The sequence below is a fragment of the Diceros bicornis genome, chromosome 17 (assembly GCF_020826845.1).
Source record: "Diceros bicornis minor isolate mBicDic1 chromosome 17, mDicBic1.mat.cur, whole genome shotgun sequence".
In the NCBI taxonomy this organism is placed as follows: domain Eukaryota; kingdom Metazoa; phylum Chordata; class Mammalia; order Perissodactyla; family Rhinocerotidae; genus Diceros; species Diceros bicornis.
The window spans coordinates 43,865,621-43,893,533 of record NC_080756.1 but is presented as its reverse complement, the minus strand read 5'-3'; positions in this window follow the sequence as shown (position 1 = coordinate 43,893,533).

Genomic DNA, 27,913 nt, shown 5'->3' with positions numbered 1-27,913 from the left:
GTATAAAGTGGCAAAAACTTTTAGTCAAACTATGGAGGAAAAGTCTTAACAACGGAATGTGGGGAAAATCGACTTAGATGTGGGGAAATTGGCTAAGTGAATAAACAAAGAATGCAAGTAGAAAGAAAGTTAATAAAGACATACTATTGCCTGGCTGCTAAAGCAGTCGTGCTAAAATTCAGACAGCTATAGGAAGACACAAGAACAGAGGAAGGAGAAGTAAACTTTTTTTCTTGATTTAATAAAGACATTGTAGTCAGTCACAACCCAGGTGGCTTCAAATTCCAGAGGTTATTCTGTTAAGAGTTGGGACACTATATGCAGAAATATAAGCACAGGTCTGACGAATTCCTCTAGCATGGATTCTCAGAGTAAATGATCAGGCAGCAAGTCACTAATTTTAGATACAGCTGAATGAAAGGAGTTATTTGAGTTATAACTGATCCCTAATTTGCTGACAACTTTTGTGAAAAGACATTTTCAGGTGGCTTAATAACTAACTTTTTGCAATGGGTAAAGGTAAGTTTTCTGCAGGCTTACACTGAGAGAGGTAATTTTCCTACGCTCTCTTTGACCAACAGATGGAATACTACTTTCAAAACAGTAAATGGGGGCAAGCAATCCAAGATTGGCTGTATGATGATCAGAGACCCACACCTAATTTAATGCTATTTACATAGATGATGGTAGATGTGAAAATATGTAATTAACTATGCTCTTGGAATGGGGGACAGAGAAGAGAGGGTAAGAATATATTCAGAAGACAGCAACTGTTCTGCTAGTTCAGTGACCATGCATGGGGCTAAATGGTGAGAAAAAAGATTCACATTACCCAAAAAGAAGGTGGCACTCTGGGAAAAAAGGAAAAAGCAAAAAGAAAAGCAGGGAGAGGGAAGGATACCTGGCTTAGCTGGGTGAAGTTGTTCAGATGGTTATTGAAAAAATAGGATAAAAATGAGGAAATTGATGGGGCTGACACTGACATTGAACTGACAGGACATTATAAATTCTTGGGGGATAAGAAAGCTGCCTTAGTTCCTCCTGTACCTCTTTAAAAGCCTCCTCAAATTTGTCAATATGTCCTAGCCTGGAAGAATTCAAATCATGATTTAGAATGGAAACACTTAAACAAAGGGCTGAATTTATCTCATCAGTTAAAGCTATAGATTTGAAAATTATTAACGGATAGATTGGGATCTACTCACCCTATCCCTGGTGGAGGGTCGAAGGCCTTTAGCTTTGAAATGGTCTGGAATGATACACAAAATTTTTTAAATTACTGGATGCCTTCCCTTCATATAGAGATTCCCGTGGAGGATAGAAAGAAAGTATTCTAAAAGGTCAAAGGTAAACCTGGATGGTATAGAGATGCTGTGGTTGTAGGTAATGACCACAATAGTTGTGCTACAAATTAGAAAAGGTGATTAGAGAAAATATTAAATATTCTGTGGCTATATTGCAGTTTTCAGGATGCATAATTAGAATGGGTATTGTGTGCAGTTGAGGGATTCTGCCTTTATCACACTCACATGAAATATTAACTGAGTCAACCTTTCCCTCAGTTTTAACTGGACATGATAAAAGGGAACCTTTGGAATTGCCCAAGCCCTTTTTGGAAGTAAATGTTAAAGAATACAGAATTCTAGGATGTCATAAAAACAGATCACTGCTCTGATTAAGGAAATGGTAGGAGATGGAGTAGAGTGAGTATTCTTAAGTCCCTAATAATAGCCCTGTCTGGCCAGCACATAAGGCAGGCTGTTCATGGAGACCAACAGTGCATTAGGAGGCATTAAATAAGGTGCTTTCCCTTTATTTCTTTAGCCATGATCAGCATAGGAAAGACTATACAAGAAGTACCAAAAGTACGACAGGCAGCTAGTGACTGGAACACCGTGATCAGCTCTGCTAAAGGCTTCTTTTCTATACTCATTTTGGGGTCCAGCCTGACACAATCTACATTTTTAAAGAATAACACTCAATATGCGTGTATAATGTATATCACATGGATATTTTAATTTACAATTATACTGTCATAATTTAATGTGATAAACTTTGAACGTGATGACCATTAAGAATACTTTACTATATTCATAATCTCATAACAGTCCCTCAGAGGAAGCAGTACAAGAGGAGTTAAGGCCTGTTGCCCTAAATGATGTATATAGACTGACTAATTATCCCAGATAAAGTTCAAGACCTGGTCCATTCTGTGAAATTTTAGAATTACATGGGACGGAGCAACCAGAGAAAACCCTCAAACTTTGAAAAATAAATTATCATTTCTTACCCTGCCACTAAAGAATAAGCCCTGGTAGGACTACTTGTAGAAATCACATTACCCACCTAGGAATACTGCTGAACCCTGTTCACTAAGAATCCCAAAGCTCTTAAAAGTCCTGGATAGCACTTAGAAAATTCAGCTAATTGCTTGGGTATGTTTATAAGAGATATTTTCACTGAGAGAGAAAACAGATTCTTTGCTTTGTGCATAAGGAAATACTGAAAAATAATAATATATGCCATTCAGAGCAGAGGAAATAGCAACTGCTTTTAATCTACTGTAGTTCATGAATTGGCCCTATCCCCAAGCAAGTAGAGGGGCAATTTAGGGTAAGTGGGTAAAACTGAGCTACTGAATAGCAGAAGAGCCACCAATGTGCCCCTCTGGTTCCACTTAATGTGTGCTCCATGATGCTACCCCCCATGACCAATCTCAGGTAGTTAAATTAGACCCCTGTGGTAGGAGGGCTCCTCGACTGTTAACTGAACAACATCTGTTAGAGCATCCTGTTTACCTCCCCAGAGTTGTTTTCTGCAGTGTTCATTGGTAGAACTAGGTTCAGTGTGGGGGATATTTAGACCATGCCATTAGCTGGGAGGATGATGGCATAAAGGAGCACATGCACAATCCTACGGTAATAATAGATGGTGTCATCCAAAACAAAAACCTGGGATGGATTGGCCATGCTTTGACATGCTGTGACATTTCTTAAGCAAAAAGTTAAATACTCTGGGTATAATATGTTAAGAAAAAGCTACCAATTCCTGATTCTAAAAACACATAGAGTGGTAAGAAAATTAAAATATATAAAAGATCAAAGGCCATTGTCAGTTAGATGTGAGACCGGAGAGAACAGCAATATATAGATTGCAGACCCAATGTGTGATCCCACTCCCCATGCATTTTAAGGACTATGAACAAATATCTGATTTCTTCTTTTTTTTTTTTCACAAGTCATATAGTAAATAGATAGCACTAACAAAGTCAAATATTAATAACCAAGAACTACAGATCCTCAAATCCCCTTTCCCCCAACCAGCAAAACCCATAGAAATTTACACTGACCAAAGTAAATAGAAAATAAAAGTCAAACCACTTAAACGGTTGACATTTAGAGAGGAAGCCAGGCACTTGCTTTCATCCTTCTGAATCACCAGTGTTATAACATTAACAGAAAATAAGTGATGTTGTAGACATGGAGTAAAAGTTAGTGTTAAGATCCAATGAACACTAGTTTAATTAATACCTACTGGTGATTAACAATTTTAAATTTCATCTTAGCAAAAGTGAACTGTTTTACTTTGCACATCATAGCTGCCTTTTCTTTTTCTTGTTTTTCTAAATGTGAAAGAACTCTTAAAGAAAAATAGCTCAAAGGCACAGCCACATTGACTATGACCAAAGTTAATTTTGAACTGTACTTTTTAGTTGTAATGAGCATGGTTGACTTATAATGTAGAATATCTAATTTACCAAATTTGCTTTTTACTGTTTCTCTGATATTTTGTCCTTTTGGCACATAAATTTACAAACGCATCCTCTTGAGAAATTACCTCACTGATAGAGAACAAGTAAGAGTTTTACCTTATTAAATTGTTATAGTGTAGATCAAAGCTAGTCATCTTTTGGTGAGTGCTGGTGATACAAGATCATGGCCAAGTACACGGTGATTACTGCCTTTAAATGTGGACTCTAGCTTCCGGCTTTCACCTTGTAGTATACTCTGCGAGAGTGCTTGATCAGAGAGAGAAAGGAAAACCATGATCTCTTCCCTAGTCAGAGCACTAGGCATGACGATGGTTATGGTAGAGTGGGTGCTAAAGAATATCAGAAAAAGGCAAAATGAGTAGAACACTGAAGCTAACTAGTGAGAATTGTGTTCCATAGAAAAAGAGGGAGCCCAGTCCTTTACCAATTGAAATTCTCCCACTACCAGGTAAGCGCAATCCAAATACAACTGGCAACATCCTTTGTTTTGGGCACAACTTTCTGCTCTGCTCTCTTTTTTTTTTTTATTGTAGCACCTCTGATGTATTTTTAGCTGCCCTGGAAAGAGTGATCCTTCATAAATGAAACTTTCCATAGGAATTCCACAAAAAGCATATTACCTAACCTTCTGAGACTCAGGGAATCCCATATGACTGTTAATTTACCACTGAGAAAGGGAAAATGTGTAGGAAATCATTCATTGTGGATTGACTAGTTACAAGTTATAAAAATCCTGACATTTAAAAAAAATTTTAAATGTGGAAGGAATTAATTTTTATACGTGGTTTATTAGAATTGCTAAAAAATTATTTGACTTTATTATCATTGACTATACTAAAAATCTCAGGCAATGAACATGGCTTTAAATTTTGGGGAGATATCTGCATCAATATGCATAAAGAATTATATATAAGTTATATAGTCTGTAGATCCTAAATTATCATCATTATATCATAATCATCAGAGGAACAAAAGGATGAAGAAGGAGAAGAAGGAGGGGGACGTGAAGGTTGAAGAAGAGGAGGAAGAGAAGAAGAAGAAGAAACAAGAATAAAAATAATTAAAAGCCAGTGGGCCAGCCCCAGTGGCCTAGTGGTTAAGTTTGATGCACTCTGCTTCAGCGGCCCAGGTTTAGTTCCCAGGCATGGACCTACACCACTCGTCTGTCTGCAGCCATGCTGTGGCAGTGGTTCACATACAAACAGAAGAAGATTGGCAACAGATGTTAGCCCAAGGTGAATCTTTCTGAGAAAAAAAAAAAAATCATAATTAAAAGCCTATTATGTACTTAACACTAGCCTAGGCCCTTTCATACATTTTTTCCCCTTGTTTTTCTTTTGGTTTTTACAGTAATGCTATGAATAAGCGTTGTCATCTCCATTTTATAGATGAGGAAAGTGAGGCTTAGAGAAGTGTGGGAACTTGCTGAAGTCTATTAATAATAATGTGTATTTGGCTTTCAAGTTTAGTCCAACTGCTCACATCCTTCCCATGGATTGTAGAGCAACTCTCAGAGAGAGCAGCAACTGACTAAAGTTCAGAGATGAGAATCCTACATGAAGCTAAGGAATTTCTCTGAAAAAGGAAATAAGATTCAAGCATATACACTTCTTGACTCATATTCAGACACAGTTTAAAGTAATTTTTTTTCCTTTATCCTACCAAATACTAAAGCAAATTAAAAGTCATAGAGAACAAAACAAACAAGTTCTATAAGTATTTCAAGCAACTTTGTTAAGAGGTGGTTTCCTAGCAAAACTTGCTGAATCTGAATGCCCTCCTTAATTCCCTCCCACACATATTCCTCCATCACCCCAAACCTATCCTGAGACCATCCTAGAAATATTAAGAATCTGAAAACTGGAACCTCTCATGGAGAAGATTGTGTATCGCTTCTGTGCCTCCTCTTTTTAATATAACAGTAAAAACCTGAAGATGATAAGGAGTTTTTGTCTTCCGGTGAATATGGGGAATATCAGAAAATAACTACAAATATACCAACAATATAGTTAAATCAAAAAGAAAAGGTTTAAAAACAAAGAAATGTTATTAAATAAAGGTGCCATATTTCTTTAGACGCATTTTCTTCTTGGATCCTTCGATAAATGTTTGGCCAAAGTGCCCTTGAAAACACACGGACAACTCCCACTAAAGTCACAAATTATGCATACACATTTCTAGGATCAAATTTGGCCCAATGCTTAATTAGCGTCTGGCTGTGATTACATCTGTGGTGTTGAATTTTCAAATCTAAATTTTCAGTGTTGCAGCAAAACTTTGTAAAATTCCTTTAATTTCTGTAGGGGAAAACAATATCAAGAGTAGTTTAGTACTTCAGTCAGACTGAGAAAATGTTTTTTCTTAATCTGAAAGCAATTCCTCTCAAATTCAAAAAAGAAGAAAAGATGGTGTAAATAAATACTGAAATATTGTGAATAAATAAACATTGGCCTCTTGAGTTTGTCTTTTGAATGCTGAGAGATTTTTTAAGCAACATTGTTTTGGCCAATGGGTACTGCTTTTTCTCTCTGTTGTCTAAGTAGAAAGCATTTTCACTTTTATTCTTTTTTTTCCCCTTTCTATGTTTTTTCCCTTAACATCATTAATCATTCACAAGTAGCTAGCTAGTAAGTACAATTCAACTCTTGTGAGCCAGGTAAACATTTCTTTCCCTGTGCCCTTACTGCCCTTTCTCCACTGTGTATCTTGCACATCAGTTATAAAGCTGGAGTGAAAACTGTGTCTCTGGAAGGGAGTACATTCCTGTTAAAGAACATTTATTTATATATATTTCACCACGGATTGTCATTTGTTTTTATATCTTCAGTCTTACTTCATACTGAATTTGAACTTGAGGAAAGATAAGAAATCCATGCTATGAAAACTTTCCTAAGTACTGCTTTCAGGTTGAGGTTTTATATCCACATTCTCCACAGTTCAATTGAGTCACGATTTGCATTATCAAATGGCTTGATTATAATATAAACTTAAAATTTGAAAAAGTTTATGTGAAGTGACTGAACTTGTGAAGTCTGGGCATCTTATATGAATGACCTCTGAAAATAGAAATTTAGAACTAATATATATTTTAACTATCTAACCTCCAATTCATTTTTGAGTGAGCAATAGCTGGGCATAATTTAATTTGATCACAATTAGCTATTCCATAGTTCATAATATTAAATGTGGACTCATGACTAGGCACCCCAATTCTTGCAATGATATTTGTTGCTCTAAAAGTATTCTTAAGGATTCTCATCACCTCAAGGCTACCTTCATAGACCGAGACAGTGTCCTTATAATGCCACAGAAGCTGACAGGAAAGAGAAAAATTCTTTCAAATCGTTTCAAAGTAAGAATACATTCTCGGGCTTTATTGTCTCCAATTCTTGCCTGATGACTTTTTTTTCTTGGCACATCATGTATTTAGAAACTGGAGTAAATCTTCTCTACATACAAGTGTCTCTAGGGTTTGAGTAGCTTGGTGTCAATTATGGGTAGTTGGGAGACTGGTTCGTTGTTACGTGAGTTTTAGACTTTACCAAGACCCAAACTAACAAGTATCCCCAAAGAGTTAAAGAAACAGGAAAAAAGACTGTGTTCAGTTACCTGCTCTGAATAATCCAAGGTTATAAGACATTTCTAATGTCCTGTGGTCCCAGATCATATTATGTGGAAATTAAAATGCATTATTTGTTTCAAATATTATAACATTTTCAATAAAAACAAAATATATCCTCCCTGTAATTTAGTATTGAATTTTATAACAGCAAGCAAATCTTTCCAATATCCTGTAATTTATGGTGGAGACTTCATGTGACATGATCAAGAGCTATAACTTAACTGAACATATATTATTTCTAAGTTAATATGACTGAAAATCAGTATGTCTGAATTCTGTTACACAGAAGAACCAGGAAAAAATAATTACTTCCATTAGAACACTCCAAAATCTTTTTATAGACTATAATCAGTGATATGATTTACTCTTGGAGTGCCACTCTGGGACAGGGAACATTGATAAAAATTCTATTCTTCATTGCAATGGATGATGCTACTGACCCAGCACCAATATGTGCTTTCTGTCATCTTATTCACTGAATTATCCACACTCTTTCTATAGCTTTCCCTTATAACCAAAGCCGTTGCTTCTGCAAATAAGGAAAGCGGCAGCACGTGCAGAACACACACATACGAGTGTGCATACTTCAATATCTAGTGCAATTAATACAATTCATGTTTTCAAAATCAAGAAAAGCAAGAAAAAGTGTTGATTCTCAATGAAATGAGAATAGAAATGTAAAAACATTACAGTAGATAGGTAGAAATACTTCTATTTGTAGCTGAATCAAATTCAGAAGTTTATTTAGAGCCATTCAGAAATATTAAGATTGTTATTAAATGATACCTAACAAGTCAAAATCTGTCTTTTTCTTGATCTTCTTTATTTTGAAAAAGGAAATTTAGATCCTGAATATCTCATAAAGAATAAGTTTCTTGTTTAATTTATTTCTTTAAGATGTAGGTGACTTCACATGTGTAACTTTCAAAAGTGTTCATTTTTCCTTTGTAATTTAAAAAAAAATCTTAATCTCGTTTGGGGCTTTTTTGTGAATTTAGGTAAGGCAAATTGCGACCAGTTTCAGTTGGACTGTCCACGTTGTGGAGGTGCTAATTTCTGCTTCAAGGTCTTGAAACTTCATGCAACATCAATAAGAATTTACCAAGTACATATTATTTGTCATGCACTGCTAGGCATTGGATTTCAAAACTAAAACATAGTTCATTTCTTCTCTTTTAAGATCTTATAATATAATTAGGAAAATGGATGAGTATTCAGATTATTACCACGTAATGTGAAAAGTAGAATTATCATAAAGTCACAGGTTTCAGTGGAAGCATATGGATGGGGTTGAGAGTCATGGGAAGTTTCTGGTAGAATATGACAGGGTTCATTGTGATTGAAGATGCCAGCATCAGTGGTGACATTACTTGTGTGTATATGGATGAGACCAAAAAGAATACATGTTTGAAACTGTCTCTTTGCTTTATACCCCACCTCAAGGTGGTACTTCAAGAAAACCAACCTATACCTGATTGTAAAATTTCCTACTGGCTCATAATTCCCTAGAAATCCATATAAAACAACATTGTCTAAAGGTAGACTTATCTGTATGTTTAAAATATTTATTCTTCCCACCCTGTTCTGTTGTTGTTCTTCATCCTATTGATGTTACTAAGCTCTCCTACTGTTATTCCTTGTCCAAACATGTCCAGTCTAATAGATTTGTACAGGAATGAATGCAACTTGATTTATCCAAATCATTGCAGAGAGTCTTTGAGTAAGTAAATATAGACACAAGGTAGAGTTGCATTCATGTTAGGAAAAGTGGCTTTCCACAATGGAAAAATCATCCAAAAAAAGATGATAAATACACTTTATCCTTTGGGGAAAAGAGTACCCCTAATTTTTACTTTATAGTTCTTTCCTAATTTTTAAATGCATTAATTGCAGGAAAAAGTTCTTGGAATATTGTTACCATACTAAAATAAAGCAAAATAAACCATAAAAGTACTTCAATTTGCATGTCTTTATTAGTATATGAGTACAGCACTACTCTTTTTAAGAAAATTTTTGAGATATACTTTACATAGCAAAAAATTCACTCATTTTAACTGTACAATTCAATGATTTTTAATAAACTTATGGAATTGTGCAACTAACACCATAATTCAATTTTAGATCATTTTCGTCATCCCCAAAAGATCTCTCATACCCATTTTCAGCCACACCCTGTTCTTACTCGACGTTAATTTTTATCCCCCCAAAAAAGTATAATAAAATATTATAGATGATCTCTGACTTATAGACTTTGTTTTAAAATTCAGCTTATATTCACATATTTGAAACTTGAAATGAAAATACTCATATTTGTTGGGAACTGTATTATTTAGAGTACATTCTAAGCAGCAGTAATAAAACAGTCTGAAGTAAAATCTTAATTAAAAACAGAAGTTTTTGGGGCCTGGCCCGGTGGCATAGTGGTTAAGTCCGGGAGCTCCTCTTTGGCGCCGGCCCAGGGTTCACAGGTTCGGATCTTGGGCGCAGACCTGCACACGGCTCATCAGGCCATGCTGTGGCGGCGTCCCATATAAAGTTGAGGAAGATGGGCACGTATGTTGGCCCAGGGCCAGTCTTCCTCAGCAAAAGAGAGGAGGATTGGCAACAGATGTTAGCTCAGGGCTGATCTTCCTCACACACAAAAAAAATAGAAGTTGTTATTTCTCTCTAATGTTAGAGGTAAGTAGTCCAGGCTGCTAGGGCAGTTCTGCCATCTTCAACACATGGATTTCATCTCTGAGTTCAAGGGCAAAGCTCCCGTTTCTTCATTTCCTGGCCAAAAGGGAAGAGCAAGGAACAAGCGAGAAAGTTGCATGTTGATTTCTTAGGCACGTGGGGTGAAAATTGCAGTCATCGTCTCCATGAAAGGAATGTGAGAGACGTGGTCTCTGCGTCTAGCTCGAAGTAGAAGGTTCTGTTTTTACAGATGGGAAAATAGACAATAGTGAATAATGAATAATTTCTTCTACAGCACCTGGTGTATTTAACTGCAAATTTTAAAATGCAACTACTATTTTTTAAAAATTCATCTTTGTCTCAGGTGCTTAATAAAAATGATTTTAATTAAATTTAAAAGAAAAAACAGAGTAAAAAACATGTTTATGTATGCTATTCATTCAACATATGAATAAAAGCAAGCTCAATTGGGTTTAATTTAACTATAAGTAGTAAAAATTTAGAAGCTTGACAAAGTCAATCCATTGAGAATCAAATAAAAGAGGTAAAATAGAATAGAAATTGGCTCCTGAAAATCTCCATATCAACTATCAGATAGGAATATCTGCTCAGGAAGTTGGAGACTTTAGCAAAAGTAGCTTTGAGATGAGCAGAGATGATGAGAATTCAATTCACAATTTACTTATGCAGTGTTGTTGCAAATCAGTTATATAATTTGTTATCATCATTGCTTATGCTGGTAAAGACAGTTAGTTCCAAGCACTTTGGGAAAAAAAATAATAATTTTACTCTAATTTTCAGAAGAAAGTTGAAAAATGGAAAAATATTATCAACCACATAGCTCAAATTCCTCACTTAGAAAATCAATCTTTACTAAAACATAAAGTATGTCATGCCCAAAGATACATTTACAGTTTTTTTTTTTAACTAGTATTTGTTAAACATTGACTAAGGAAAAGACATTACTCTAGATTCTAGGAATACAGCATTGAATAAAGCCAAGTCTCTATTCTTGAGGTACATATAAGTAAGCAAATAACAGAAAAGAAGCAAAGAACAATTCACAGGGGAGTAATAAAAATATATCAACTATGTCACATATTATTTAGTGGTATGCAGGGATTTAAGGTACAGTGGTGTGATGGTCAGCTACTTCAGATTAGGTGGTCAAAGAATTTTGAGGAGCTGATATTTTAATCTAAGATTCAGTTATGTGAAATTCAGGCAGAAAGAAGAACAAACACAAAGGTCCTGAGGCCAAAACAAGCCTGATAAACTCAAGGAAGAGAAAAAAGTTCAGTGTGGGTGAAGTTGAGTTTTAGGAGAAAGAATAGAATTACATGATACAAGAACGGCCAGGTCTGATAGAGCTCTTAAGGCAAGGAAATTGTTTAGGTTTTATTCTACATGCAGAAGGTAGCCGTTGGATGGTTTTAGCAAGACAATGAGATGGTCTCTTTTGCATAAGATCATTTTGCCTTCTTAGTGAATAATTGGGGGTTGGAGTTGCAAAGGGAATCAGGGCTAACAGTACAGAGTTCTGCATGAGAAATAATCTTGATGTGGGTAAATGTAGCCGTTTTGGAGGAGGAAAAAATAAGTATAGAATATATTTTGGAAACTAAAGTTGAACAAAGCTTGAAGATGGGTTGGAGATTTGGGGAGGGAGGTAAGGGAAAATGAGGAATCAAAAAGATTTTTTTAAAGTTTTTGGTATGGTCGTTACAAAAACTTGGTGTTTGAGTCTGGGGATATGAGGGGCAATCAGATTAAAGGTACAGATTTAGAGGTCATTGGCATGCAGATGTCATCAAAGCCATGTGACTTAATGAGGTTCTCTGGGAATATGTATAGACAGGGAAGATTTAGGGTCCAATTCAGACAAAACTTTGGGGGTTCCAACATTTAGAAGACAACTAGAGGAAGAGGATCCTACAAAGAAGACTACATCAAAGGTTCCAATGCAGGTAGAAGGAAAATTAGTATCTTGAAGATTATTTCATTTTGTTCAAAAACTTTTGAGTAGAAACGTTAACAAAAATTACATAATTCTTGGGCAATGAATCAGCTTTATGATGATGCTTTGACCCTTTTAGTGTTTTGCTGTCTCTTGTTCTTTGGTCACCAGTGAAGCACACATGATATTGAGTCAGTCAGCCATGATATAAACATTGAAAAGTACATTCTCATGACACACTGTGACAGAGTACAATTCATTATTAGGTGAATTCACTTTTAAAGTCATCAGTTACTACTTTATGTAATTTTTTTGATCAGTTTCTCTTTCTCTCAAAGGAGAATAATTGATTATGTGACAGAATTTCCAAAACATGACTATTAAAATCTCCTTTAAAAATCACATTTAAGCTTCACCAGTCATCAGGAAATTCCTTGGTAGAAAGGCATAATTGCATTAGTGAGCATTTAAGCAATCCTTCCTTCTAGGACCATGTATAGCAAACATGCAGTGAAGAATCTGTTTGAAATACCACTAGCATATATTCTGTTGTAACAGTTATTGTAGCCACAAGATGGTGCTTTCATAATAATATTAATAATAAAATGTGCATATATTATATATAGCATATATAAACATATACACTGAGTAATTTAAATTATACATTATTTCATATGATATATGTAATCTCAAAAAGGAAATTTCTTGTCTTCCATTTGAGCACTACTCACAAATATTTTAGTTTTTTTCCTTTCTAAGACACATGGTATGAAAATTATCCTCCACTTCTGAAGTTAGGAGTAGCAAGTTACTTGCTTTGACCAATGAAATCTGAGTGTTACTTGTGTCACTTCAAGCAGAATCCTTAAGCGGCATACTATGATTTGTCAAATAGCCCTACACTGAAAAAGGATAAATATAATACTCAACAGTGAAAAACTGAGTTTTTCCTCTAAGATCAGTATCAAGGCTGGGATGCCCACTATCATCACTTCTATTCAACATAAGAGAAGTTCTATCCAGAGCAATTAGGCAAGAAAAAGAAATAAAAAGCATCTAAATCAGAAAGAAAGAAGTAAAATTGTCCCTGTTTGCAGATAACATGATCCTATATATAGAAAAATCCTAAAGACACCATTAAAAAACTGTTGGAACAAATAAATGAATTCAATAAAATTGTAGGATATAAAATCAATGTACAAAAATAAGTTGTGTTTCCACACACTAACAATGAGCTAACTGAAAGGGAAATTAGGAAATCAATCCCATTTCCAATAGCACCAAAAAATTAAATACTTAGGAATAAGCTTAACCGAGGAAGTGAAAAGACTTGTATACTGAAAACTGTAAAACACTGATGAAAGAAATTAGACACAAACAATTGGAAAGACATCTGTGTTCATGAATTGGAAGACAATATTGCTAAAATGTTCAAACTACCCAAAGCAATTGATAGATCCAATGCAATCCCTATCAAAATCCTAATGGCATTTCTTTTTACAGAAATAGATAAAATAATTCTACAACTCATATGGAACCACAGAAGACCACAAATAGCCAAATCTATCCTGAGAAAGAACAAAGCTGGAGGCATCACAGTTCCTGATTATAAAGTATGTTGCAAAGCTACAGTAATCAGAACAATATGATATGGCATAAAGACTGTCATATACCAATGGAACAGAATACCTAGCCCAGAAATAAACCCATACGTGTAAGGTCAACTGATCTTCACCAAGGGTGCCAAGAATAAGCGATGGGGAAAGGTTAGTCTCTTCAAGAAACGGTCTTGAGTAAACTGAATATCCACATGCAAAAGAGTGAAATTGGACCCTTATTTTACAACTTACACAAATATCAACTCAAAATAGATTACAGACTTAAACATAAGACCTGCAATTGTAAAAATCCTAGAAGAAAACAAAGGCGAAAAGCTTCATGACATTGGTCTTAGCAATGACTTGCATATTTGACAGCAGAAGCACAGACAACAAAATAAATAAACAAATAAGTGGGACTACATCAAACTACAAATCTTCTGTACAGCAAAGAAAACTATCATCAGAGTGAAAAGGCAACCTACAGAATGGAAGAAAATATTTTCAGACCATATATCTGATAAGAGGCTAATCTTCAAAATATATAAGGAACTCCTACAACTCAATAACAAAAAAACCAATAACTTGGTTTAAAAAAAATAGGCTAAGTATTTAAATAAACATTTCTCAAAAGAAGACATACCAAAGGCCAAGAGGTATACGAAAAAAATGCTCAGTGTCACTAATCCTCAGGGAAATTCAAATCAAAACAACGAGATATCACCTTATACCTGCCAGGATAATTATTATCAAGAAAACAAAACACAACAAGTGTTGGTGAAGATGTGGAGAAATTGGAACTCTTGCACACTGTTGGTGGAAATACAAAGTGGTATAGCCACTATGGAAAACAGTATGGAGTTTCCTCAAAAAATTAAATAGAATTTACCACATGAGAGAATTGAAATCAGGATCTCAAAGAGATATTAGTACTCCTGTGTTCGTTGCAGCACTATTCACTGAGACTCCCTTGAGCCGAGGATAATTCACTATCAGTTGCCTTCAGAAGGTTAAATACTCTGGTTTATGGTTTATAATCTCTTTCTTAGATCCTAGGAAATCTAGTATTTTAGTCCACACACTTTTTCCCTCCCCCCCCACCCGCATGGGGACATCTCACTCCTACAGGTAATCCCCTTGGACAGCATCAAAGCCAATTTCAAGCCAAATATTTTTCTCTTGCCTAAGCACACATGGTCCTAGGGAAACACTCAGACAGCTTCCACCTTACTACTTTAGGAGAGCGCTGATTAATGTCTCTGCTGTCAGAGTAGCTAAACAGCCAGTTTCTCATGCTTCAGATTTCTTAAGTATGAGTCAAACGCTGTCCACTCTGTCTACCAAACTGCAGGGACACACTAAGATAGGTAGTCTCCTTAAAGTTTCAATTCAACTGTAGTGAGAAGTACCAGCCTCTCTGTTGCACAGACAGCATTCTCCAAAGAAATCCCTGTCTAATCAAAACACTGCCAATTCCGTTCCCCCATTGTGAGTGAGGAAGTAAGAGACATCTACTTCTCTAAGCCTCTTTTTGCACAGTTGTCTCTCGCCTAGCTTTGGAATGTTGGCATCAATTATTTTGTGGCCCCAGCAAAAAATCAGGCCAAAATAAATTTATTTTAATATATGGTAACACATATTTCATTCTTCTCCATTTTTTGTTATCCATTTTTTTTTCCATTCAGCTGAAGTTCAGATCTTTGATCAGATTCTGTTTGAAACCCTAAAAAATTTCATGAACTTTGCATTTTGTTTTTTTGTGAGGAAGATTAGCCCTGAGCTAACATCTGTTGCCAATCCTCCTCTTTTTTTGCTGAGGAAGATTGGCCTTGGGCTAACATCCGTGCCCATCTTCCTCTACTTTATATGGGACGCCTGCCACAGCGTGACTTGATAAGCAGTGCGTAGGTCCACGCCCAGGATCCGAACCTGTGAACCCTGGGCTGCCAGAAGTGGAGTGCGTGAACTTAACCACTATGCCACCAGGTCAGACCCAAACCGCGTTTGTAAAAAAAATATTGATAGGTCTTTTTTAAAATTAATTTGTGCTTCATAACAAGATAAATTAAAAATAATTTTAAATTTCACCTTATTCTTTTGGCTTGTAGGCCTCAAAACAATGTGGAATTAACTGGGGTTTTATTATGACCTAATCTTGCATATAAATGGCATGATCAGCTTTCCTTTTAAATGCAAATCAAATAATCACAGATTAAGAATTTTATAGACAGAAGAGATCATAGAGAGAGTCTATACTAACCACTTCACTTTATCTTTGACTTTAAGGAAAAAGACCTACAATCTTTAAATTAGTTGCTCAACATTATAAAACTGATTAATATTGGAATCTAAGCTTACTTACAAAACTTACTTTCTCCGTTATATCATGGTGTTCAGCATTTGTACAAAACTGCAAATGATCCTCAGTAATCATTAAAAAGTATTAAATATTTTAATTTGATGGCTGCTTTCTTAAGAGGACCATTTAAAAGAAATAATATTTGAGTGCATCAAAAATATACTTACTGCAAAACAATCTCAATTTAGAGATGTTTTATAGGGTAGATTTCCTCTTCTTTAATTAATGCCCTTCATATTTTTGGATAGGTACCACATTATTTGTCTTGATAGGATAAAATTCCTTCTCACTTCCCCAAATTATGTTTCTTTTCTCCTAGTATAGTGAATAGATGTCATAATTAGTGTTGGTGAATTTTGATGGTGTCTACGTGGGAATTTCCATCATGATTCTCCTGGCCTCTCTGACTCTCTTAGACCTATACATTCACTCCAGGGCAAGAGAGGAGAAATGAAAATACACAGGATTTGGTCTGCTACTATGTTTCTATTAACCTGAGTGGTCCCTTCACAACCTCGGAAGTGCAGAGAGTGAATGATGGCCCAAGTGGGGCAGGACAGATCGATTTTGTAATTTTTACTCACTGTCTCTCCTCAGCTCTAACTGGCTATTGATTGGATGAGCTGGAGATGGGTAGTGCCTCTGGGACCTTAGAACGACTAAGAAGAAATTCCCTCCCTCCATGCAGCAACACCTTCAGGCTCTTGTAGTCACTCACTTTACCGAGGGGAGTAAAACACAACTTAACAATGAAGTCATCTGAAGAGAAATAAATTTTATCCTCCAACAGGAAAGTAAACTCACTTTAATGCTTATTCAGCTTTCAGATTCCAAGTACACATCTATGGTAAAGAAAGCAAACATTTCATATAGATTCATAAAACTGCAAATTGGGTAGGGGTTTTTAAGATCATTTGATCTAATCACTTTGCTTAACAGATATGAACACTGAAGCCAATAGTTAATAATCCACTTTCCCCAACGCTTGGGGTAATTTGGAATAAACTTGGTTTTCCAATTCACAGTCTATCAAACTCTATTCTTGAAAAAGTTTTCTAACTCCTAACAGAGCCACAGAGAGACAAGCTCTATTCTTGCCTCAGATTTTGTAATGTCATGTTATAACACATAAAACTAATGTAGCCACCTATTCCCAATGTGAAGATGTATCCAACTTCATGGATATCAGACTGGAGAGATGAAAAGAACCTAGGACTATTGACATTGCTAGACCACTGTACCAAGTCTCAAGCTTGCCCTACCTCTGGAATCTCTGCTTTCTGAAATTAGAAATTTCCATAAGATTTAAGACAATTTAAGTCAAGATTTCTTCTCTTTTCAGCTACAAGAGTACTAATTAAAAATTTCTCTTTTAAATCTTATTCATTCCTCTTTTCCTCTAGTGGAAGAGGCATGTAGACTGTCACAAGGAATGGAGAGCACTATGTGGTTCAGCTTAAGGGAAAGAAAAGACATTGGTTATACTTGTCCAAGAAATTCGAACTAGTTATGAACCTATCACGGTCAACTAATGTCACTGCTGGAATGAAAGATATCTCTGATCTAGATGGAGAGGCACAAGAAATTCTTCAGGGATGAGATTCTTCAGAGGTGGAAATGCTGGAGGGATTCATTCAATGACTTTACCAATTTGCAACAGAAAATAATGTGAAGGTCACTAGGATTTTAATAAGTTCTTTTAAGTCAGTGGTTCTCAACCAGAGGTGATTTTTGTCCCCTGGCAATTTGTCCCACCAGGGGACATCTGTCAATATTTGAATACATTTTTGGTTGGCACAACTGGAGGGAGGTGCTATTGGCATCTAGTGGGTAGAGAGCAGGGTGCTGCCAAACACCCTATGATGCACAGGACTGCCCTGTGCAACAAATTACACAGCCAAAAATGTTAAGAATTCTGAGATTGAGAAATCCTGTTCTAGATCACCTGCTATTCATATGGATTTCAAAATCCTATCACTTTCCAAGAGTATCTTGTATTCTACCCAACAAACTGTTAATTCAGACTGAGAACATGGCTTGGGCAAAGGAGATTTTTTTGTTTTCTGTTTTTTTTTATTTGCAGGAAAGTGGCAGATCTTTTAATCTTTGATTTTACTACCTCATAAAGTAGATCAGAAGACTATCAGAAGCCTGGAGATTGAAGGCCATGATTAAAACTTGGGTATGGAGGTTTGCCTCTTGGAAATTTAATTTACTTTTTAACAATGCATTTGTTCTTTTTTTTACGGTACATGGGAATATTACTGTTCCTGCTCTCCTTGAAAATTGATGAGTCATGCTACTAGTTCTGCGCAAGTGGCTATGGGCAGAGAAGGTATAGCATTTAATTGCTGGTTGGTGACTTCCCAGCTCTCTCTTTACCCCAATCCCTGACAGGTGACATTCTAAATAGTGGAATACTCTCCCCATAACAGATGCAACTTGAGAAAGAGATAATTGTTCTTTATTTAAAGGCACAGAGACTTTGAATGATATGTTATTTCAGCTAACCTAGGTTTATTACGACAACTACAGTCAGTAACATTTAAAAATGGGTTATTTTGAGTTGAAAATGCAGCTCAGCTAAATTAATGATAAAGTTGGAAATTTAACTTAAATTAAAACTTTAACAATTCCATTAACAGGAACAAGAAAAAGTGTGTCTATTTAATCCCCACAGTGTATCAAGTAATTTGCCTGCTTTCATTCACTGATACTTATTGATCACCAACTATGCAACTGACAAAATACTAGGTACTGGCAAGTGAAAGGTGTTACCACAGGGTGCTGATGGGTGCCAAAACTTTTCTCAGCATTGCCTGCTAAGGCTCAAAGCTTTAAGCTCCGCTGGAGGAGAGATTTTATTTGCTTCATTCACTGTGATCAACTTAACATCTACTACATTGGTCAGCACATAGTAGGCTTCTATGAGTATTTGTTGAATGAATAAATGAATACAGATTTTAACAAACTAAGTTCAGGGAACTGTGAGCTGTTGGGGCTGAGAGGATTATGTCAGTCCAATCAGTATTAGCATCATCATCTGGATGGCAGAAGAGAGTATGTACTTTCGGAGTGGAGCAACAATGTTAATAAACAGACTATTTCTTCAATACACCTCCATTTGAGAGAGTGAAAGTAGCCCCAAGAGAGTCACTCTTAAACTGGGGGTGCCTCCTTATTAATTTGGAGATATTCACCATCTCACATCCTGCTGCATAAAGGAGTGCCTAATACTGCTGGGGCTGGAGAAAGGCATGAGAGCAAGAGGGTAGATTTGAGAAAGGGTAAGCCAGTGCTGCAGCCCCCTTTTGGAGCTACTATGGTAAGAAGATACTTCAAGAGGTGGCTGTCTTCTCCTTACTAAGCACCCCCCAAACACCATTTACTAAACTTGGAGAAACTAATATCAATAGCTGTGCATGTTTTCGTTTGTGTGTATGTGCGTGTGTGTGTATGTGCATGCACACAGGGGTGTAGATTAAAACCCGTCTGATGTCTCTTGACAGGGAATTAGATGGATCCTATCTCACTTAAGTCTCTCATAAGTACTATCAAATGTGCCCCATATACTAGCCTCTCAGAGGGTTGTCAATGTTACAAAGAGAAACAATGGCATGGTAGGGAGAGAAGAGGAGTTTTTTTTTAAAAAGAGCATTTAATTAAATACTAAAGTAAATTTTACAACATATATATCTGGGTCTTAGCAAGTGGAAGTTTGCTCTTCTAACAGCTGAAATTATTGACAAGTAACAGAAATGAGCAGAGTTGTCATTAGAGGGCACTTATAACCAAGTGAGAGACTGGGAGATATTGATTTAGTTGGTGTCAGTCATTGGAAAAACAAAACGGTTTTATGTCTCACTTGAGTAAGTTGAGAATTCTAAATAAATCGGTCTCAAAGAAAGGATAGTCCTTGCTGATGAGATGCTTAAGTCTTGTAGGGTGGAAAAAACAAAACTTTCAGCATGATGTGAGAGCAGGGCTATGGGGATACACTAGCTGCAGGGGAGCTCAGAGTATTTACACTTAGACTGGGAAGATACAGGAAAATTTCCTGAGAAGACAGCATGGTGAGAACTAAAATTTTAAGGATGAGTAAGAGTTAGCCAGGCAAAGAATGTGGGGAAGTGCATTCAGGGCAGTTAAGCAGTGTGAGTTAAAGCACAGAGCTGTGAAACAGCGTGGTATATGAGAAAAACAGCAAGTCATTTGATTCCAAGTGCACAAAGTAAGAGGCAGGACATGGCAGGAGAGAAGATGAGAGAGTTAGATAGGTCATGGAGAGCTATACAGTACATAATAGTAAAGTGTGAGAATTTTATAGTGTGAGGATTTTATAGGCAACAGGGTTCCACTGGAGGGTTCTAAGGCAGGCAAGTGGCATGATCAAATCTTACTTGAGATGTTATATTAACGGTAATTCCATGGAAGATGGATTGGAAGGAAGAAATATCACAGGCAAAGACAGCAGTTAGGCACTCATTATTAAAGCTACAAACAAGGAGAGTTTAAACTAAAGGAATACAATTGCATAGTTTGAGGAAAGATTACAGATGTCATAAACAATTTAGTAGATAAATTCAGTAGGAGATTTCCTGGAAATTGGGGTAAGGAAAAGAAAGAATTTGATATTGTATCCCAAATATTATATTTTTTTAAATTGTATTTGGACAATTGTTTTATCAGAGGTAGATTATACAGCAACAATTTAATGGGGAAAGACAAGCTCATGCCAAGTTGGAAATAGTTTTGAGAATATCCAGCAGTCAGTTGGCCACATAAATCTGAAGTTCAGGTTAGATATTAGCACTAGAAATAAACAAATGGGAGTCATACACATTGGTTGGTAATTAAAACTATGTAAGTGGAAACAGTCTTCAGGGAGTGTATGTGGAGTGAGATAGATCAATGGTGAGAGACATTTAAGGAGTGGACAGAAAAAGAGGAGAAGATTGAGAAAGACAAGTGACAGAAAGAGAAAATGGTCCTAAGTACAAACAAAAGAGTGGTAATATTGCCACTGCTCTAGTAGATCAAGAAAGATGGGGAAAAACCGACTGGGTTTATAATTAAGAAGTCATAGGTTGCTCTGACAAAACAATTTTATGAAATGATAGAGACCATATATAAGTTACAAGGTATTGACGAATGGATGGGAAGTAAGGAAAAAAATATATTATTTTAAGGAACATACTGGTAAAGGGAGAAGAGGAATCTGATGATGATAAGGAGGTTTAAGTTTCAAGTAGGTTTCATTCTAATTATTTTTTCTTCTTTGGTGGAGATGAGTTGCTTAGAGATGTTATACACGTTTGAAAGCTAAGGAGAAAGCCAAGAAAAAGGGAGAAGGAAAGGATGCCACTGACGGACTAAAATCCCGGAGGACACTTACAAAATAAAGAACAGAAGTCTGGGTCATGACTGGCCATGAAGAGGAGAAGCATACAGTCCTCTCAGAAGGTAAGGGTGGGTATTGAAAATCTGAAGGTGAGGAGGACAGAGGAGCAAATAATTCCTGTTTTATGGATTAAAATTTCCTAATAATATACATGGTTAGCTAGTAAGAGCAAGGATAGGGGAGTGGAGGGGCCTTGAAGATAAAGGTGGAATAGCTGTTGAAAAAAATAGAAAAGGGAATTGATCAAGGAAGCCAAAGATAGTCAAAAGATCTGAGGAACAAAGTAGGATTGAGTATAAATTTGTGACTACATGAATGTTTCAATTGTGGTACTTCTCTAGCAATGTGGAGCACCTACATTATAGTAAAGAAGGTGGATAGTAAGATTAATTCAGGATTGAAATTTTATAAGTTAGGTGTCTGAAAAGGAAAAAGTGCAAGCATTGAGGATACTGGTAAAATAGCAGTTGAAGTGATCAATAATGGGATCCGTGCTAAGTAGAGAAGATAGCAAGTCTTAGAAAGTCTAGCTCAGCTGAGGGGAGGTGGGTGGGATCAAGGAACAAGTTGTTTCCATAAAGCTGTTTAGCAGGGGTAGTAGGAGTAAATCTGAGAACTAGAAAGATAGGAGACTGTAGTCAAAGTATGATATATTATTGCTTAAGGTTCAAATGTGGACAAACTTTAGTTTAACTTCAATGTATGGAATTGGCTGTGAGGAATTAGATATTTTTGCCCATTTTATGACAAAGAAACTGATCTGGGGAGGTTAAATGATGTATGTAAGCTGAAACAACTAGCGGGCATTAGAGCTGGGATTTGATGCCCGTCTTTCTGACTCTAAAGCTCTTGTACTTTTACCATATTGTTTTCCACAACTTGGCTTTTCAAATACTGAAATAAAGGCATGCACTTTTGCTTACACAAGTTTGTACTGTTTTAATCTGTAGAAGGATCAATATAATTCTGATAATCAGTTGTTTTAATTACTTTGTTTTGTTGTTCTTGTAATTGTTGATGTTCATGCTTGGTTCCTTTGAGTCTGAGTCTTTTGATTTGGGAACATCTTCAGAGATGTCAGTGTCATTTTTATTCAAGAGATATACAGCCCATAAACATTTTGTTCATGGCACTGTGTTAAAGACATTAATGTAGTTCATATTGGTTTCAGAATTACATATGATTAGGTAACATATTAAGGTGTTAAAAGCAAGTCATTTTAATTCAAATTATGCAATAGTATAGATATTTTATTTATATTTTGCCAAAAATCTTGTTTAACTGAGTTACCCAAATGCTTTTCTTGTAGAGTATATATTGGCTCTTTATATAATCGCAGACATCCATTAATGAGTCCATCCAACTTTATAGATAGTTAGAATGCCTCTCAGCTTCATAATGCAGAGCTGAATCAGAATTATTTTACTCATGAAGGTATGGAAACTAGGTTTCCTTAGTGTCAAAATATAAAGTTCTTAATATCAATGCTAGAATTCATGTTCAGTTTAACTGAATTTTTTTAAAAAGTCATTTCTTTTGCCTGATCTCTAATTACTTGGATTGTAATCTCCCAAGTTGGTAAGTGTTCTTGCATTTTTATAATTGAGTTAATTTCAGAATTGGCTTCTGTAGCAGCATACTTAAAAAATAGGAGTACTAAATATTTTCCTTTTATTACAAGGTTGTTTGGTCTTGTTCGTGGCTTTCTATTATGTCCTAATGATTTTTATAGGATTTACTTCATACAGAAATGTCTGTTTTTAGTTGATTTTGGTGCTGTAATCCCAGTAAAAGTAAACAATTAGAAAAATGTTCTGAAACCAAGTTGTTATTATTTTTTTTTACAGAGAATTTTCGGTCAAACATATTCTCTAATTTAAATAAACTCCTTTATTTTATAAATTAAATTGTTTACAGAAAGAAAATGCAAAAACATGGTTAAACCTTTAAGTATTAGGTCATTAAAAATCCATTCTTGCCTTCCTGCCCATAACTACATCTTTTTTCAGACCTGTCACCGATTTCATTTAAGCACTTAGCTCTCCTCTAATGAATGAATTGGCATTTCATATTACCTTATTATCCTATAAAACAAAATGCATACTCAATAACATTAACAGTAATTTCTCATAAAGACACATTATCGATCCGGGTGCTACCTGTAAGCATTGAAAATTGCAGCCTGCACGCAGAGCCTTTCACATCTGGGCCTGAAGAATTAAAGAAAAATTAAATTTGACAGCAGTAAATTCACAGGCACAATCTAGGCCCCAATTTATATGCAAAATGAAATGCTTTATGAAAATTTCTTCTATTTTCTCACGGAGATTTGGGAAAAAGATTTCACTAGATGCTTCTTTCTTTAATATCCCTCTACTTAAATATTATACTGCAGTCGCTGCAGACTCTCTTTGATGTATAAATAATCAAGTTAAATTATGTGCGGCAAGGAGACTAGTGCTCTGCCATTCTTATTTTACAAAGTAATTTCTACCCTAGAGGGTCAAATTTCCCTGACAAATTCTTAATTACTATGTTGCAACAGAAGCAGAATCTATTTGTGCGTAAATCCTGGGCATTCCCATGTGGCAAGTAACTAATATTACCAACCATTTCACTTGGCCTGTTCACTGAACTCCATAATTAGATAATACTTTTGATGATGGTACATTTGAAGTCTTAATCCATTTAATTTTTTATGAGATTTTTTTTATTTTAATAGGGATATGTTAGTGACCACTGCCTATTTAAAAATCATTAAAATTCTGTCCACAGCAGTAATAAAGATTAAAGATTACTAATATGGCATTCATAACCTTGCTGGTTTTCCAGAAATCCAGGGCTTAAGGTAAATGTTAAAGGTCATTTAATATGTTAGTCACTAATTATAATCCTGGGTAATAGGTTCCTTTTCTAATTATCGTGGTATAAAAGTTCTATTGTTTGGATCTATCCTTCTGATTTTCATATTTAGCTTTTTTGGGGATGAGTAATCCTGGAATTAAGCTCCTGAACATTGATGAAAGCAGGTAATGCGTGATGATTAACTGGATAAAAGCTTATATTTGAATGCTGTATGCTATCTTGCCTTGAAGTTACTTACAAAAGATGCAGCATCCTTTTTCTAGCACCGGGTTCAGGGAAAAGGTCACTGTAAGATTAATGCACTCATATTTTAATATCAAATTATGAAAAATTTGATAACAGCTTTTTGGTACTTCTGCCAAAACAGTAAGAAGAAAGCTTGAACTACCTTAAATATGAGGAAGACATTTTTTAAAAAGTGAACTAGAATTTGTCTGTCCTTTAACCTAATAATAAAAGCACAGAATTATCCAATTCACATGGCAATAAATTGTTCACTCCTTATTTAAACACACACATACACAGGCACACACATGTACCCTGCAAGCTAGAGTAGCTGCCTGAAAAATATCACTAGCTGCCTTCTTGACTAATATTCTAGAATCTTGATAAGCTAAAACGAGGATGGACTAATTAAAACTCATCAGATTTTAGCCATTCCTTTCTAAAAAACTCAAATTGTCTTGACATTTTCCATTTATTTGTACATTGGTTTCAAAATTATTCCATATGTTCTACTTACATAATGTCCACATTTTGAGTTATTTCATTAACATATTCTTCTCTCATGTTGAAAATAATTTGCATTTTCTACCTCTTCAATCTTATTCATGCGTGCTCAGTCTTTGCATTTGTCTCTGCAGGAAGTATTTAGACAAGTCGCTAATATAATATTGAGCGCTTTTTAGGTGATTAGAACTTGTGAAGAACCTTAGGAATATTTTATAAGAGCTCTATTAGTAGATATATTTTGATTAATTAATTCATAATTGTTTGTTGAACATTTATGTTCCAGACACATAAAGATCCCTGTTATCATAAAACTTTTATTCTACTAACATAAGACATACAATAAACATAAAAAATATATATATTAAGGGGCCGGCCCGGTGGCGCAAGCGGTTAAGTGCGCGCGCTCCGCTGCGGCGGCCCGGGGTTCGCTGGTTCGGAACCCGGGCGCGCACCGACGCACTGCTTGGTAAGCCATGCTGTGGCGGCGTCCCATATAAAGTGGAGGAAGATGGGCACAGATGTTAGCCCAGGGCCGTCTTCCTCAGCAAAAAAAGAGGAGGATTGGCGGATGTTAGCTCAGGGCTGATCTCCTCACAAAAAAAAAATATATATATATATATATTAAATAATATGTCAAAAATACTATAAGAAAAAGTAAAACAGAAGTGGAAGATAGTGATTGACAATTAAGAAGAAGGTTGCTATTTTAATTTAAATGATCTTAAAAGGACTCATTGAGAAAGTGACATTTGACCAAAGACTGGTGAGGGTGACTCAGGTATATTAGGAATCCCAGCAAGAACAAATAGCAAGTTCAGGGGCCCTGAGGCATCAGCACACCTGGCTTATTTGTGGAACCACATGGAAATAAGTATGGTTGGAAGGAAGTGATTAAAAGTAAGAGTAATACGAGATTTCTTTTAAAATGCATTAGGGTCCAGGTCATGAAAGGTCTTTAGATTCTTGTAGAAACTTTGACTTTTTTTTCTGTGTGAGATGGAGTCCATTCGAGTATTTTAAATAAGAAGTGACATAAGTCTACTTGGATTTAAAAATGATAACTGTCTTCAAGATTGAAAATCTGCTAATGAAAATAGAGAGGTGAAGCAGGAAAACTATTTAAGGAGCTTTAGAAATCATTCAATCAAAAGATGATAAGAGGGCCGGCCCCATGGCTTAGCGGTTAAGTGCGTGCGCTCTGCTACCGGCGGCCCGGGTTTGGATCCCGGGTGCGCACCAACACACCGCTTCTCCGGCCATGCTGAGGCCGCGTCCCACATACAGCAACTAGAAGGATGTGCAGCTATGACATACAACTATCTACTGGGGCTTTGGGGGAAGAAAAGGAGGAGGATTGGCAGTGGATGTTAGCTCAGAGCCGGTCTTCCTCAGCAAAAAGAGGAGGATTAGCATGGATGTTAGCTCAGGGCTGATCTTCCTCACAAAAAAAAAAAAAAGATGATAACGGATTGGATCAGAGGATCATTCTGGATATTGACAGTCAAATTCTATATACTTTAAAATTAGAGCAAAAGAATTTGGTAGCTGACGAAATGTGGGTTGTGAGAGAAAGAAAACAGTCAATAATGACATTAGAATTTTGGCCATTAGCAACATGAATTCATTTGTAACCTCAATAAAAGCATTTCCAATATATTGTGGAGTCAAATTCCTGAATGAAATAAATCTAAAGGAAAATGGGAGGAAAGGAATTGGAGATAGAAAACATAAATAACTCTAAGAGTTTTGCTGTTAAAGGTGAGCAGAAGAATGGAGTGGCAGCTAGAGAGAAACAGAGGTTTAGGAGGTTTTCTTTTGAAAATGGAAGAAATTACAGTATATGTGTATAGCGTGTGCTTATCAGAATGATCCAGTAGACAGGGAAAATTAATAGTCACTTGAAATTAATGGTTATAAATCTAAACTGAGACAGTAAACCATGTCCAAGTTCAGAGGCCCCAATATAGTTTAGGTGGAGTACAACATAATGACGGCTAGTCTCACCAGGAGAGGGTGACAAACTGAAAGAAGGGCAAGAAAGTTGCCAATATTTGCACACAAAAGACATATTGTGGCAGCGTAGAATTTAGACTGGGTTAGGAGGGTAGTGAGGGTAGGAGGATGCATATACATAGTGTCATAAACATCTATGAGAGACGGGAGAATGGAACATATGAATGTATAAATCAATGATCCTCTTCAGCAGGATGGTTTTCCTAGAAGGGGGCAAATAATATGACTGAGGAAATTATGAAAGCTCGTCAAATTGAGCACAGTGGTAAAAACCCAAGGAAAGAAAAACGGAGAAGCAACTGTGAGCATAAGAACATTAGTACAGACTCCCCAGAGAGAGAAAAACTATGGATTATGCTTTTCTAATTAAGATTACAAAATTAACACAAAGGCAAGCTACAGTTGATGTCACAGGTTGGGTTTTACACAGGGCTGTGCAGTTGCACAGGATCCAATGCTTAGAATGGCCTTACTCTTAGTGATATGCTCTGCTGTCATAGTCTTGAGACTTTTAATAATTTTTGAACAAGGATGTTTTTTGATATCCTGCAGAGGGCAGGATCAAACTCCCACCCAAAACTTATTTGAACATTGAAACTGATGATGCACCAAGAAGTTATGAAAAAAATTTATTACTCACATAATAAGGGTTTCTGGGGAGAGCAGGAGAGGCTCCCAAGCAGGTTCCAAATGGCTTGAGTGAGGGGCAAATGGCTTTAGTTTTTATTGTGGTTAACAGACAGGCTGGGTTAAGAATCTCTGCAGAAGAGCTGGGTTTGCATGGTTTGAACTTCCCCATCTAGTGTCAAGGGAGCAAGTGAGAACTTTCTTATTGGCATGTCCCTTTCTGGGGTTTGAAAGCTGTCAGTGAGTAAACATAAAAAATGCACTCATATTCTTTATTAAAACAGATCTCTG